At 45.4% G+C, this 12,156-nt stretch overlaps 9 non-coding genes across 9 annotated transcripts; all 9 read right to left on the bottom strand.

Annotated features, from left to right (window-relative positions):
* Window positions 1-1,075: 1,075 nt before the first annotated feature.
* Window positions 1,076-1,266, bottom strand: LOC141200724 (U2 spliceosomal RNA). Its single transcript, XR_012272436.1, has one exon. It is a non-coding gene; the product is annotated as a U2 spliceosomal RNA (small nuclear RNA).
* A 1,122-nt stretch (window positions 1,267-2,388) lies between these two features.
* LOC141199632 (U2 spliceosomal RNA) lies at window positions 2,389-2,579 on the bottom strand. Its single transcript, XR_012271380.1, has one exon. It is a non-coding gene; the product is annotated as a U2 spliceosomal RNA (small nuclear RNA).
* Window positions 2,580-3,704: 1,125 nt separating this feature from the next.
* On the bottom strand, window positions 3,705-3,895 carry LOC141199631 (U2 spliceosomal RNA). The gene has a single exon (XR_012271379.1). It is a non-coding gene; the product is annotated as a U2 spliceosomal RNA (small nuclear RNA).
* A 1,124-nt stretch (window positions 3,896-5,019) lies between these two features.
* Window positions 5,020-5,210, bottom strand: LOC141199630 (U2 spliceosomal RNA). The gene has a single exon (XR_012271378.1). It is a non-coding gene; the product is annotated as a U2 spliceosomal RNA (small nuclear RNA).
* Window positions 5,211-6,332: 1,122 nt separating this feature from the next.
* On the bottom strand, window positions 6,333-6,523 carry LOC141199629 (U2 spliceosomal RNA). Its single transcript, XR_012271377.1, has one exon. It is a non-coding gene; the product is annotated as a U2 spliceosomal RNA (small nuclear RNA).
* A 1,122-nt stretch (window positions 6,524-7,645) lies between these two features.
* On the bottom strand, window positions 7,646-7,836 carry LOC141199628 (U2 spliceosomal RNA). Its single transcript, XR_012271376.1, has one exon. It is a non-coding gene; the product is annotated as a U2 spliceosomal RNA (small nuclear RNA).
* Window positions 7,837-8,958: 1,122 nt separating this feature from the next.
* LOC141199627 (U2 spliceosomal RNA) lies at window positions 8,959-9,149 on the bottom strand. The gene has a single exon (XR_012271375.1). It is a non-coding gene; the product is annotated as a U2 spliceosomal RNA (small nuclear RNA).
* A 1,119-nt stretch (window positions 9,150-10,268) lies between these two features.
* On the bottom strand, window positions 10,269-10,459 carry LOC141200593 (U2 spliceosomal RNA). The gene has a single exon (XR_012272309.1). It is a non-coding gene; the product is annotated as a U2 spliceosomal RNA (small nuclear RNA).
* Window positions 10,460-11,579: 1,120 nt separating this feature from the next.
* Window positions 11,580-11,770, bottom strand: LOC141200378 (U2 spliceosomal RNA). The gene has a single exon (XR_012272100.1). It is a non-coding gene; the product is annotated as a U2 spliceosomal RNA (small nuclear RNA).
* Between the last annotated feature and the right edge of the window lie 386 nt (window positions 11,771-12,156).

Here is a 12,156-nt window from a genome sequence, read left to right as displayed (position 1 = left end):
GTCCATTTGTGGAGATGGCCACCTGGACTCCCGTTAAGAAGACATGCTGTCAACCTCTAGATCCCTCACATGCCTGCACTTTTCGGCTTGCTGCTGCTGCAATCCACGCGTTTTAGATCTGCATAACTCCACCTCTTTTAGCACAGTACCCTCAACACCCGGCTGTTCCCACCCGCCTCAACACCGTTGGAAGGGAGGAGAACCAATTAAGGCGGGGGGGTGGGGTGGAACGAGCAGCTGTCTACCCTTAGCAGGAGGGTTGCTGATTAATTACCTCTCCTGCTGCTGCTGCTGCTGGCTGTCCAGCAGCAGACTGAAGGTGGCTGCTGCTGTGCGCAGGTATATAAAGGCTCAGAGCCTATTATGACACGCGCAGCCAGCGTTCCATTGCCACATTCCGTCTACTGCAGGCGGGATACCTGGATGGCTGAATGTCACTGAGAAGCTCACAGAGACCGCCATAAGCAACAGTTTAAAAGAATGCCACAGACTAATCAACCAAACTTTTTGGGTTGGTTTCTCTTTTATAGTCTGCAGGCATTAAATGAAAGAAGTCAGTGTTCCAGCAGAGGGAGACAACGTTTCAGAAAAGGCATTGTAGCAAACCAAAAAAGAAATTTTAAGCGCAGCAGAGTAACCAGCTCACATACCTGTTAGCTCAGGTGAGTTTAAAAGGCTGCTGTTGATAACAAGGGCATTTGCTAAATAGATGGTGTGTGTGCAACAATATACTGAAAGGTCAATTATATTGTGCAGCTTATCTCACCACCTGTAGTTATTTAGGTGAAAGCTCCAAAATGCTTGCCTAATATGTCTGTTTATCCAAAAGGAAGTATAGAGGGAGAGCTAGATAGATAGCATTGCATTACATTACATTACATGGCAATGCAATGCACAGTTGCTGAAGTTGAACCAAAATGAGCTTGTCATCTGGCTTCTGCAACTTTTAACATGAAAAATCCAATGAGGAGAAGAAAAGCAAAGCCAAAGAGTCCATCCCAAAATCCGACAAACAAGCAAAATGAACAAAAAGCATTGAATTCAATTCTTTCTGATTTTAGAAACTGCATTAAAGAAGGGGTGCACCGGTCCTGGAGATACTGCAATACCAGGTCAATGCGTGGAGTGGACAGAGCAAGCTCTTTTTCCATCTCCCTGTTCTAAAAATCCATTTAATATATGGTCCCCAGATAGGGGACGTATCATATATTAAACTGATAAGAACAGATACTACACTTGATCTTAGCCAAAAGGCCGAGAAGCGATAACCAGAATTGGTTTCCGATTACGGTGCCACCCAAGGATTCTGAAAAGTCCATTTGTGGAGATGGCCACCTGGACTCCCGTTAAGAAGACATGCTGTCAACCTCTAGATCCCTCACATGCCTGCACTTTTCGGCTTGCTGCTGCTGCAATCCACGCGTTTTAGATCTGCATAACTCCACCTCTTTTAGCACAGTACCCTCAACCCCCGGCTGTTCCCACCCGCCTCAACACCGTTGGAAGGGAGGAGAACCAATTAAGGCGGGGGGGTGGGGTGGAACGAGCAGCTGTCTACCCTTAGCAGGAGGGTTGCTGATTAATTACCTCTCCTGCTGCTGCTGCTGCTGGCTGTCCAGCAGCAGACTGAAGGTGGCTGCTGCTGTGCGCAGGTATATAAAGGCTCAGAGCCTATTATGACACGCGCAGCCAGCGTTCCATTGCCACATTCCGTCTACTGCAGGCGGGATACCTGGATGGCTGAATGTCACTGAGAAGCTCACAGAGACCGCCATAAGCAACAGTTTAAAAGAATGCCACAGACTAATCAACCAAACTTTTTGGGTTGGTTTCTCTTTTATAGTCTGCAGGCATTAAATGAAAGAAGTCAGTGTTCCAGCAGAGGGAGACAACGTTTCAGAAAAGGCATTGTAGCAAACCAAAAAAGAAATTTTAAGCGCAGCAGAGTAACCAGCTCACATACATGTTAGCTCAGGTGAGTTTAAAAGGCTGCTGTTGATAACAAGGGCATTTGCTAAATAGATGGTGTGTGTGCAACAATATACTGAAAGGTCAATTATATTGTGCAGCTTATCTCACCACCTGTAGTTATTTAGGTGAAAGCTCCAAAATGCTTGCCTAATATGTCTGTTTATCCAAAAGGAAGTATAGAGGGAGAGCTAGATAGATAGCATTGCATTACATTACATTACATGGCAATGCAATGCACAGTTGCTGAAGTTGAACCAAAATGAGCTTGTCATCTGCCTTCTGCAACTTTTAACATGAAAAATCCAATGAGGAGAAGAAAAGCAAAGCCAAAGAGTCCATCCCAAAATCCGACAAACAAGCAAAATGAACAAAAAGCATTGAATTCAATTCTTTCTGATTTTAGAAACTGCATTAAAGAAGGGGTGCACCGGTCCTGGAGATACTGCAATACCAGGTCAATGCGTGGAGTGGACAGAGCAAGCTCTTTTTCCATCTCCCTGTTCTAAAAATCCATTTAATATATGGTCCCCAGATAGGGGACGTATCAGATATTAAACTGATAAGAACAGATACTACACTTGATCTTAGCCAAAAGGCCGAGAAGCGATAACCAGAATTGGTTTCCGACTACGGTGCCACCCAAGGATTCTGAAAAGTCCATTTGTGGAGATGGCCACCTGGACTCCCGTTAAGAAGACATGCTGTCAACCTCTAGATCCCTCACATGCCTGCACTTTTCAGCTTGCTGCTGCTGCAATCCACGCGTTTTAGATCTGCATAACTCCACCTCTTTTAGCACAGTACCCTCAACTCCCGGCTGTTCCCACCCGCCTCAACACCGTTGGAAGGGAGGAGAACCAATTAAGGCGGGGGGGGGGGGTGGAACGAGCAGCTGTCTACCCTTAGCAGGAGGGTTGCTGATTAATTACCTCTCCTGCTGCTGCTGCTGCTGCTGGCTGTCCAGCAGCAGACTGAAGGTGGCTGCTGCTGTGCGCAGGTATATAAAGGCTCAGAGCCTATTATGACACGCGCAGCCAGCGTTCCATTGCCACATTCCGTCTACTGCAGGCGGGATACCTGGATGGCTGAATGTCACTGAGAAGCTCACAGAGACCGCCATAAGCAACAGTTTAAAAGAATGCCACAGACTAATCAACCAAACTTTTTGGGTTGGTTTCTCTTTTATAGTCTGCAGGCATTAAATGAAAGAAGTCAGTGTTCCAGCAGAGGGAGACAACGTTTCAGAAAAGGCATTGTAGCAAACCAAAAAAGAAATTTTAAGCGCAGCAGAGTAACCAGCTCACATACCTGTTAGCTCAGGTGAGTTTAAAAGGCTGCTGTTGATAACAAGGGCATTTGCTAAATAGATGGTGTGTGTGCAACAATATACTGAAAGGTCAATTATATTGTGCAGCTTATCTCACCACCTGTAGTTATTTAGGTGAAAGCTCCAAAATGCTTGCCTAATATGTCTGTTTATCCAAAGGGAAGTATAGAGGGAGAGCTAGATAGATAGCATTGCATTACATTACATTACATGGCAATGCAATGCACAGTTGCTGAAGTTGAACCAAAATGAGCTTGTCATCTGGCTTCTGCAACTTTTAACATGAAAAATCTAATGAGGAGAAGAAAAGCAAAGCCAAAGAGTCCATCCCAAAATCCGACAAACAAGCAAAATGAACAAAAAGCATTGAATTCAATTCTTTCTGATTTTAGAAACTGCATTAAAGAAGGGGTGCACCGGTCCTGGAGATACTGCAATACCAGGTCAATGCGTGGAGTGGACAGAGCAAGCTCTTTTTCCATCTCCCTGTTCTAAAAATCCATTTAATATATGGTCCCCAGATAGGGGACGTATCAGATATTAAACTGATAAGAACAGATACTACACTTGATCTTAGCCAAAAGGCCGAGAAGCGATAACCAGAATTGGTTTCCGACTACGGTGCCACCCAAGGATTCTGAAAAGTCCATTTGTGGAGATGGCCACCTGGACTCCCGTTAAGAAGACATGCTGTCAACCTCTAGATCCCTCACATGCCTGCACTTTTCGGCTTGCTGCTGCTGCAATCCACGCGTTTTAGATCTGCATAACTCCACCTCTTTTAGCACAGTACCCTCAACCCCCGGCTGTTCCCACCCGCCTCAACACCGTTGGAAGGGAGGAGAACCAATTAAGGCGGGGAGGAGGGGTGTGGAACAAGCAGCTGTCTACCCTTAGCAGGAGGGTTGCTGATTAATTACCTCTCCTGCTGCTGCTGCTGCTGGCTGTCCAGCAGCAGACTGAAGGTGGCTGCTGCTGTGCGCAGGTATATAAAGGCTCAGAGCCTATTATGACACGCACAGCCAGCGTTCCATTGCCACATTCCGTCTACTGCAGGCGGGATACCTGGATGGCTGAATGTCACTGAGAAGCTCACAGAGACCGCCATAAGCAACAGTTTAAAAGAATGCCACAGACTAATCAACCAAACTTTTTGGGTTGGTTTCTCTTTTATAGTCTGCAGGCATTAAATGAAAGAAGTCAGTGTTCCAGCAGAGGGAGACAACGTTTCAGAAAAGGCATTGTAGCAAACCAAAAAAGAAATTTTAAGCGCAGCAGAGTAACCAGCTCACATACCTGTTAGCTCAGGTGAGTTTAAAAGGCTGCTGTTGATAACAAGGGCATTTGCTAAATAGATGGTGTGTGTGCAACAATATACTGAAAGGTCAATTATATTGTGCAGCTTATCTCACCACCTGTAGTTATTTAGGTGAAAGCTCCAAAATGCTTGCCTAATATGTCTGTTTATCCAAAAGGAAGTATAGAGGGAGAGCTAGATAGATAGCATTGCATTACATTACATTACATGGCAATGCAATGCACAGTTGCTGAAGTTGAACCAAAATGAGCTTGTCATCTGGCTTCTGCAACTTTTAACATGAAAAATCCAATGAGGAGAAGAAAAGCAAAGCCAAAGAGTCCATCCCAAAATCCGACAAACAAGCAAAATGAACAAAAAGCATTGAATTCAATTCTTTCTGATTTTAGAAACTGCATTAAAGAAGGGGTGCACCGGTCCTGGAGATACTGCAATACCAGGTCAATGCGTGGAGTGGACAGAGCAAGCTCTTTTTCCATCTCCCTGTTCTAAAAATCCATTTAATATATGGTCCCCAGATAGGGGACGTATCAGATATTAAACTGATAAGAACAGATACTACACTTGATCTTAGCCAAAAGGCCGAGAAGCGATAACCAGAATTGGTTTCCGACTACGGTGCCACCCAAGGATTCTGAAAAGTCCATTTGTGGAGATGGCCACCTGGACTCCCGTTAAGAAGACATGCTGTCAACCTCTAGATCCCTCACATGCCTGCACTTTTCGGCTTGCTGCTGCTGCAATCCACGCGTTTTAGATCTGCATAACTCCACCTCTTTTAGCACAGTACCCTCAACCCCCGGCTGTTCCCACCCGCCTCAACACCGTTGGAAGGGAGGAGAACCAATTAAGGCGGGGGGGTGGGGTGGAACGAGCAGCTGTCTACCCTTAGCAGGAGGGTTGCTGATTAATTACCTCTCCTGCTGCTGCTGCTGCTGGCTGTCCAGCAGCAGACTGAAGGTGGCTGCTGCTGTGCGCAGGTATATAAAGGCTCAGAGCCTATTATGACACGCGCAGCCAGCGTTCCATTGCCACATTCCGTCTACTGCAGGCGGGATACCTGGATGGCTGAATGTCACTGAGAAGCTCACAGAGACCGCCATAAGCAACAGTTTAAAAGAATGCCACAGACTAATCAACCAAACTTTTTGGGTTGGTTTCTCTTTTATAGTCTGCAGGCATTAAATGAAAGAAGTCAGTGTTCCAGCAGAGGGAGACAACGTTTCAGAAAAGGCATTGTAGCAAACCAAAAAAGAAATTTTAAGCGCAGCAGAGTAACCAGCTCACATACCTGTTAGCTCAGGTGAGTTTAAAAGGCTGCTGTTGATAACAAGGGCATTTGCTAAATAGATGGTGTGTGTGCAACAATATACTGAAAGGTCAATTATATTGTGCAGCTTATCTCACCACCTGTAGTTATTTAGGTGAAAGCTCCAAAATGCTTGCCTAATATGTCTGTTTATCCAAAAGGAAGTATAGAGGGAGAGCTAGATAGATAGCATTGCATTACATTACATTACATGGCAATGCAATGCACAGTTGCTGAAGTTGAACCAAAATGAGCTTGTCATCTGCCTTCTGCAACTTTTAACATGAAAAATCCAATGAGGAGAAGAAAAGCAAAGCCAAAGAGTCCATCCCAAAATCCGACAAACAAGCAAAATGAACAAAAAGCATTGAATTCAATTCTTTCTGATTTTAGAAACTGCATTAAAGAAGGGGTGCACCGGTCCTGGAGATACTGCAATACCAGGTCAATGCGTGGAGTGGACAGAGCAAGCTCTTTTTCCATCTCCCTGTTCTAAAAATCCATTTAATATATGGTCCCCAGATAGGGGACGTATCAGATATTAAACTGATAAGAACAGATACTACACTTGATCTTAGCCAAAAGGCCGAGAAGCGATAACCAGAATTGGTTTCCGACTACGGTGCCACCCAAGGATTCTGAAAAGTCCATTTGTGGAGATGGCCACCTGGACTCCCGTTAAGAAGACATGCTGTCAACCTCTAGATCCCTCACATGCCTGCACTTTTCGGCTTGCTGCTGCTGCAATCCACGCGTTTTAGATCTGCATAACTCCACCTCTTTTAGCACAGTACCCTCAACCCCCGGCTGTTCCCACCCGCCTCAACACCGTTGGAAGGGAGGAGAACCAATTAAGGCGGGGGGGTGGGGTGGAACGAGCAGCTGTCTACCCTTAGCAGGAGGGTTGCTGATTAATTACCTCTCCTGCTGCTGCTGCTGCTGGCTGTCCAGCAGCAGACTGAAGGTGGCTGCTGCTGTGCGCAGGTATATAAAGGCTCAGAGCCTATTATGACACGCGCAGCCAGCGTTCCATTGCCACATTCCGTCTACTGCAGGCGGGATACCTGGATGGCTGAATGTCACTGAGAAGCTCACAGAGACCGCCATAAGCAACAGTTTAAAAGAATGCCACAGACTAATCAACCAAACTTTTTGGGTTGGTTTCTCTTTTATAGTCTGCAGGCATTAAATGAAAGAAGTCAGTGTTCCAGCAGAGGGAGACAACGTTTCAGAAAAGGCATTGTAGCAAACCAAAAAAGAAATTTTAAGCGCAGCAGAGTAACCAGCTCACATACCTGTTAGCTCAGGTGAGTTTAAAAGGCTGCTGTTGATAACAAGGGCATTTGCTAAATAGATGGTGTGTGTGCAACAATATACTGAAAGGTCAATTATATTGTGCAGCTTATCTCACCACCTGTAGTTATTTAGGTGAAAGCTCCAAAATGCTTGCCTAATATGTCTGTTTATCCAAAGGGAAGTATAGAGGGAGAGCTAGATAGATAGCATTGCATTACATTACATTACATGGCAATGCAATGCACAGTTGCTGAAGTTGAACCAAAATGAGCTTGTCATCTGGCTTCTGCAACTTTTAACATGAAAAATCCAATGAGGAGAAGAAAAGCAAAGCCAAAGAGTCCATCCCAAAATCCGACAAACAAGCAAAATGAACAAAAAGCATTGAATTCAATTCTTTCTGATTTTAGAAACTGCATTAAAGAAGGGGTGCACCGGTCCTGGAGATACTGCAATACCAGGTCAATGCGTGGAGTGGACAGAGCAAGCTCTTTTTCCATCTCCCTGTTCTAAAAATCCATTTAATATATGGTCCCCAGATAGGGGACGTATCAGATATTAAACTGATAAGAACAGATACTACACTTGATCTTAGCCAAAAGGCCGAGAAGCGATAACCAGAATTGGTTTCCGACTACGGTGCCACCCAAGGATTCTGAAAAGTCCATTTGTGGAGATGGCCACCTGGACTCCCGTTAAGAAGACATGCTGTCAACCTCTAGATCCCTCACATGCCTGCACTTTTCGGCTTGCTGCTGCTGCAATCCACGCGTTTTAGATCTGCATAACTCCACCTCTTTTAGCACAGTACCCTCAACCCCCGGCTGTTCCCACCCGCCTCAACACCGTTGGAAGGGAGGAGAACCAATTAAGGCGGGGGGGGGGTGTGGAACGAGCAGCTGTCTACCCTTAGCAGGAGGGTTGCTGATTAATTACCTCTCCTGCTGCTGCTGCTGCTGGCTGTCCAGCAGCAGACTGAAGGTGGCTGCTGCTGTGCGCAGGTATATAAAGGCTCAGAGCCTATTATGACACGCGCAGCCAGCGTTCCATTGCCACATTCCGTCTACTGCAGGCGGGATACCTGGATGGCTGAATGTCACTGAGAAGCTCACAGAGACCGCCATAAGCAACAGTTTAAAAGAATGCCACAGACTAATCAACCAAACTTTTTGGGTTGGTTTCTCTTTTATAGTCTGCAGGCATTAAATGAAAGAAGTCAGTGTTCCAGCAGAGGGAGACAACGTTTCAGAAAAGGCATTGTAGCAAACCAAAAAAGAAATTTTAAGCGCAGCAGAGTAACCAGCTCACATACCTGTTAGCTCAGGTGAGTTTAAAAGGCTGCTGTTGATAACAAGGGCATTTGCTAAATAGATGGTGTGTGTGCAACAATATACTGAAAGGTCAATTATATTGTGCAGCTTATCTCACCACCTGTAGTTATTTAGGTGAAAGCTCCAAAATGCTTGCCTAATATGTCTGTTTATCCAAAAGGAAGTATAGAGGGAGAGCTAGATAGCTAGCATTGCATTACATTACATTACATGGCAATGCAATGCACAGTTGCTGAAGTTGAACCAAAATGAGCTTGTCATCTGGCTTCTGCAACTTTTAACATGAAAAATCCAATGAGGAGAAGAAAAGCAAAGCCAAAGAGTCCATCCCAAAATCCGACAAACAAGCAAAATGAACAAAAAGCATTGAATTCAATTCTTTCTGATTTTAGAAACTGCATTAAAGAAGGGGTGCACCGGTCCTGGAGATACTGCAATACCAGGTCAATGCGTGGAGTGGACAGAGCAAGCTCTTTTTCCATCTCCCTGTTCTAAAAATCCATTTAATATATGGTCCCCAGATAGGGGACGTATCAGATATTAAACTGATAAGAACAGATACTACACTTGATCTTAGCCAAAAGGCCGAGAAGCGATAACCAGAATTGGTTTCCGACTACGGTGCCACCCAAGGATTCTGAAAAGTCCATTTGTGGAGATGGCCACCTGGACTCCCGTTAAGAAGACATGCTGTCAACCTCTAGATCCCTCACATGCCTGCACTTTTCGGCTTGCTGCTGCTGCAATCCACGCGTTTTAGATCTGCATAACTCCACCTCTTTTAGCACAGTACCCTCAACCCCCGGCTGTTCCCACCCGCCTCAACACCGTTGGAAGGGAGGAGAACCAATTAAGGCGGGGGGGGGTGGAACGAGCAGCTGTCTACCCTTAGCAGGAGGGTTGCTGATTAATTACCTCTCCTGCTGCTGCTGCTGCTGGCTGTACAGCAGCAGACTGAAGGTGGCTGCTGCTGTGCGCAGGTATATAAAGGCTCAGAGCCTATTATGACACGCGCAGCCAGCGTTCCATTGCCACATTCCGTCTACTGCAGGCGGGATACCTGGATGGCTGAATGTCACTGAGAAGCTCACAGAGACCGCCATAAGCAACAGTTTAAAAGAATGCCACAGACTAATCAACCAAACTTTTTGGGTTGGTTTCTCTTTTATAGTCTGCAGGCATTAAATGAAAGAAGTCAGTGTTCCAGCAGAGGGAGACAACGTTTCAGAAAAGGCATTGTAGCAAACCAAAAAAGAAATTTTAAGCGCAGCAGAGTAACCAGCTCACATACCTGTTAGCTCAGGTGAGTTTAAAAGGCTGCTGTTGATAACAAGGGCATTTGCTAAATAGATGGTGTGTGTGCAACATTATACTGAAAGGTCAATTATATTGTGCAGCTTATCTCACCACCTGTAGTTATTTAGGTGAAAGCTCCAAAATGCTTGCCTAATATGTCTGTTTATCCAAAAGGAAGTATAGAGGGAGAGCTAGATAGATAGCATTGCATTACATTACATTACATGGCAATGCAATGCACAGTTGCTGAAGTTGAACCAAAATGAGCTTGTCATCTGGCTTCTGCAACTTTTAACATGAAAAATCCAATGAGGAGAAGAAAAGCAAAGCCAAAGAGTCCATCCCAAAATCCGACAAACAAGCAAAATGAACAAAAAGCATTGAATTCAATTCTTTCTGATTTTAGAAACTGCATTAAAGAAGGGGTGCACCGGTCCTGGAGATACTGCAATACCAGGTCAATGCGTGGAGTGGACAGAGCAAGCTCTTTTTCCATCTCCCTGTTCTAAAAATCCGTTTAACATATGGTCCCCAGATAGGGGATGTATCAGATATTAAACTGATAAGAACAGATACTACACTTGATCTTAGCCAAAAGGCCGAGAAGCAATAACCAGAATTGGTTTCCGACTACGGTGCCACCCAAGGATTCTGAAAAGTCCATTTGTGGAGATGGCCACCTGGACTCCCGTTAAGAAGACATGCTGTCAACCTCTAGATCCCTCACATGCCTGCACTTTTCGGCTTGCTGCTGCTGCAATCCACGCGTTTTAGATCTGCATAACTCCACCTCTTTTAGCACAGTACCCTCAACCCCCGGCTGTTCCCACCCGCCTCAACACCGTTGGAAGGGAGGAGAACCAATTAAGGCGGGGGGGGGGTGGAACGAGCAGCTGTCTACCCTTAGCAGGAGGGTTGCTGATTAATTACCTCTCCTGCTGCTGCTGCTGCTGGCTGTCCAGCAGCAGACTGAAGGTGGCTGCTGCTGTGCGCAGGTATATAAAGGCTCAGAGCCTATTATGACACGCGCAGCCAGCGTTCCATTGCCACATTCCGTCTACTGCAGGCGGGATACCTGGATGGCTGAATGTCACTGAGAAGCTCACAGAGACCGCCATAAGCAACAGTTTAAAAGAATGCCACAGACTAATCAACCAAACTTTTTGGGTTGGTTTCTCTTTTATAGTCTGCAGGCATTAAATGAAAGAAGTCAGTGTTCCAGCAGAGGGAGACAACGTTTCAGAAAAGGCATTGTAGCAAACCAAAAAAGAAATTTTAAGCGCAGCAGAGTAACCAGCTCACATACCTGTTAGCTCAGGTGAGTTTAAAAGGCTGCTGTTGATAACAAGGGCATTTGCTAAATAGATGGTGTGTGTGCAACAATATACTGAAAGGTCAATTATATTGTGCAGCTTATCTCACCACCTGTAGTTATTTAGGTGAAAGCTCCAAAATGCTTGCCTAATATGTCTGTTTATCCAAAAGGAAGTATAGAGGGAGAGCTAGATAGATAGCATTGCATTACATTACATTACATGGCAATGCAATGCACAGTTGCTGAAGTTGAACCAAAATGAGCTTGTCATCTGGCTTCTGCAACTTTTAACATGAAAAATCCAATGAGGAGAAGAAAAGCAAAGCCAAAGAGTCCATCCCAAAATCCGACAAACAAGCAAAATGAACAAAAAGCATTGAATTCAATTCTTTCTGATTTTAGAAACTGCATTAAAGAAGGGGTGCACCGGTCCTGGAGATACTGCAATACCAGGTCAATGCGTGGAGTGGACAGAGCAAGCTCTTTTTCCATCTCCCTGTTCTAAAAATCCATTTAATATATGGTCCCCAGATGGGGGACGTATCAGATATTAAACTGATAAGAACAGATACTACACTTGATCTTAGCCAAAAGGCCGAGAAGCGATAACCAGAATTGGTTTCCGACTACGGTGCCACCCAAGGATTCTGAAAAGTCCATTTGTGGAGATGGCCACCTGGACTCCCGTTAAGAAGACATGCTGTCAACCTCTAGATCCCTCACATGCCTGCACTTTTCGGCTTGCTGCTGCTGCAATCCACGCGTTTTAGATCTGCATAACTCCACCTCTTTTAGCACAGTACCCTCAACCCCCGGCTGTTCCCACCCGCCTCAACACCGTTGGAAGGGAGGAGAACCAATTAAGGCGGGGGGGGGGGTGGAACGAGCAGCTGTCTACCCTTAGCAGGAGGGTTGCTGATTAATTACCTCTCCTGCTGCTGCTGCTGCTGGCTGTCCAGCAGCAGACTGAAGGTGGCTGCTGCTGTGCGCAGG

This window comes from Phyllobates terribilis, unplaced genomic scaffold, assembly GCF_046119375.1.
Source record: "Phyllobates terribilis strain yellow unplaced genomic scaffold, ASM4611937v1 Scaffold_108__1_contigs__length_5656254, whole genome shotgun sequence".
Taxonomy (NCBI): domain Eukaryota; kingdom Metazoa; phylum Chordata; class Amphibia; order Anura; family Dendrobatidae; genus Phyllobates; species Phyllobates terribilis.
Note: the sequence above shows the minus strand (reverse complement) of the source record. Positions and strands in the feature narration are given on the sequence as shown.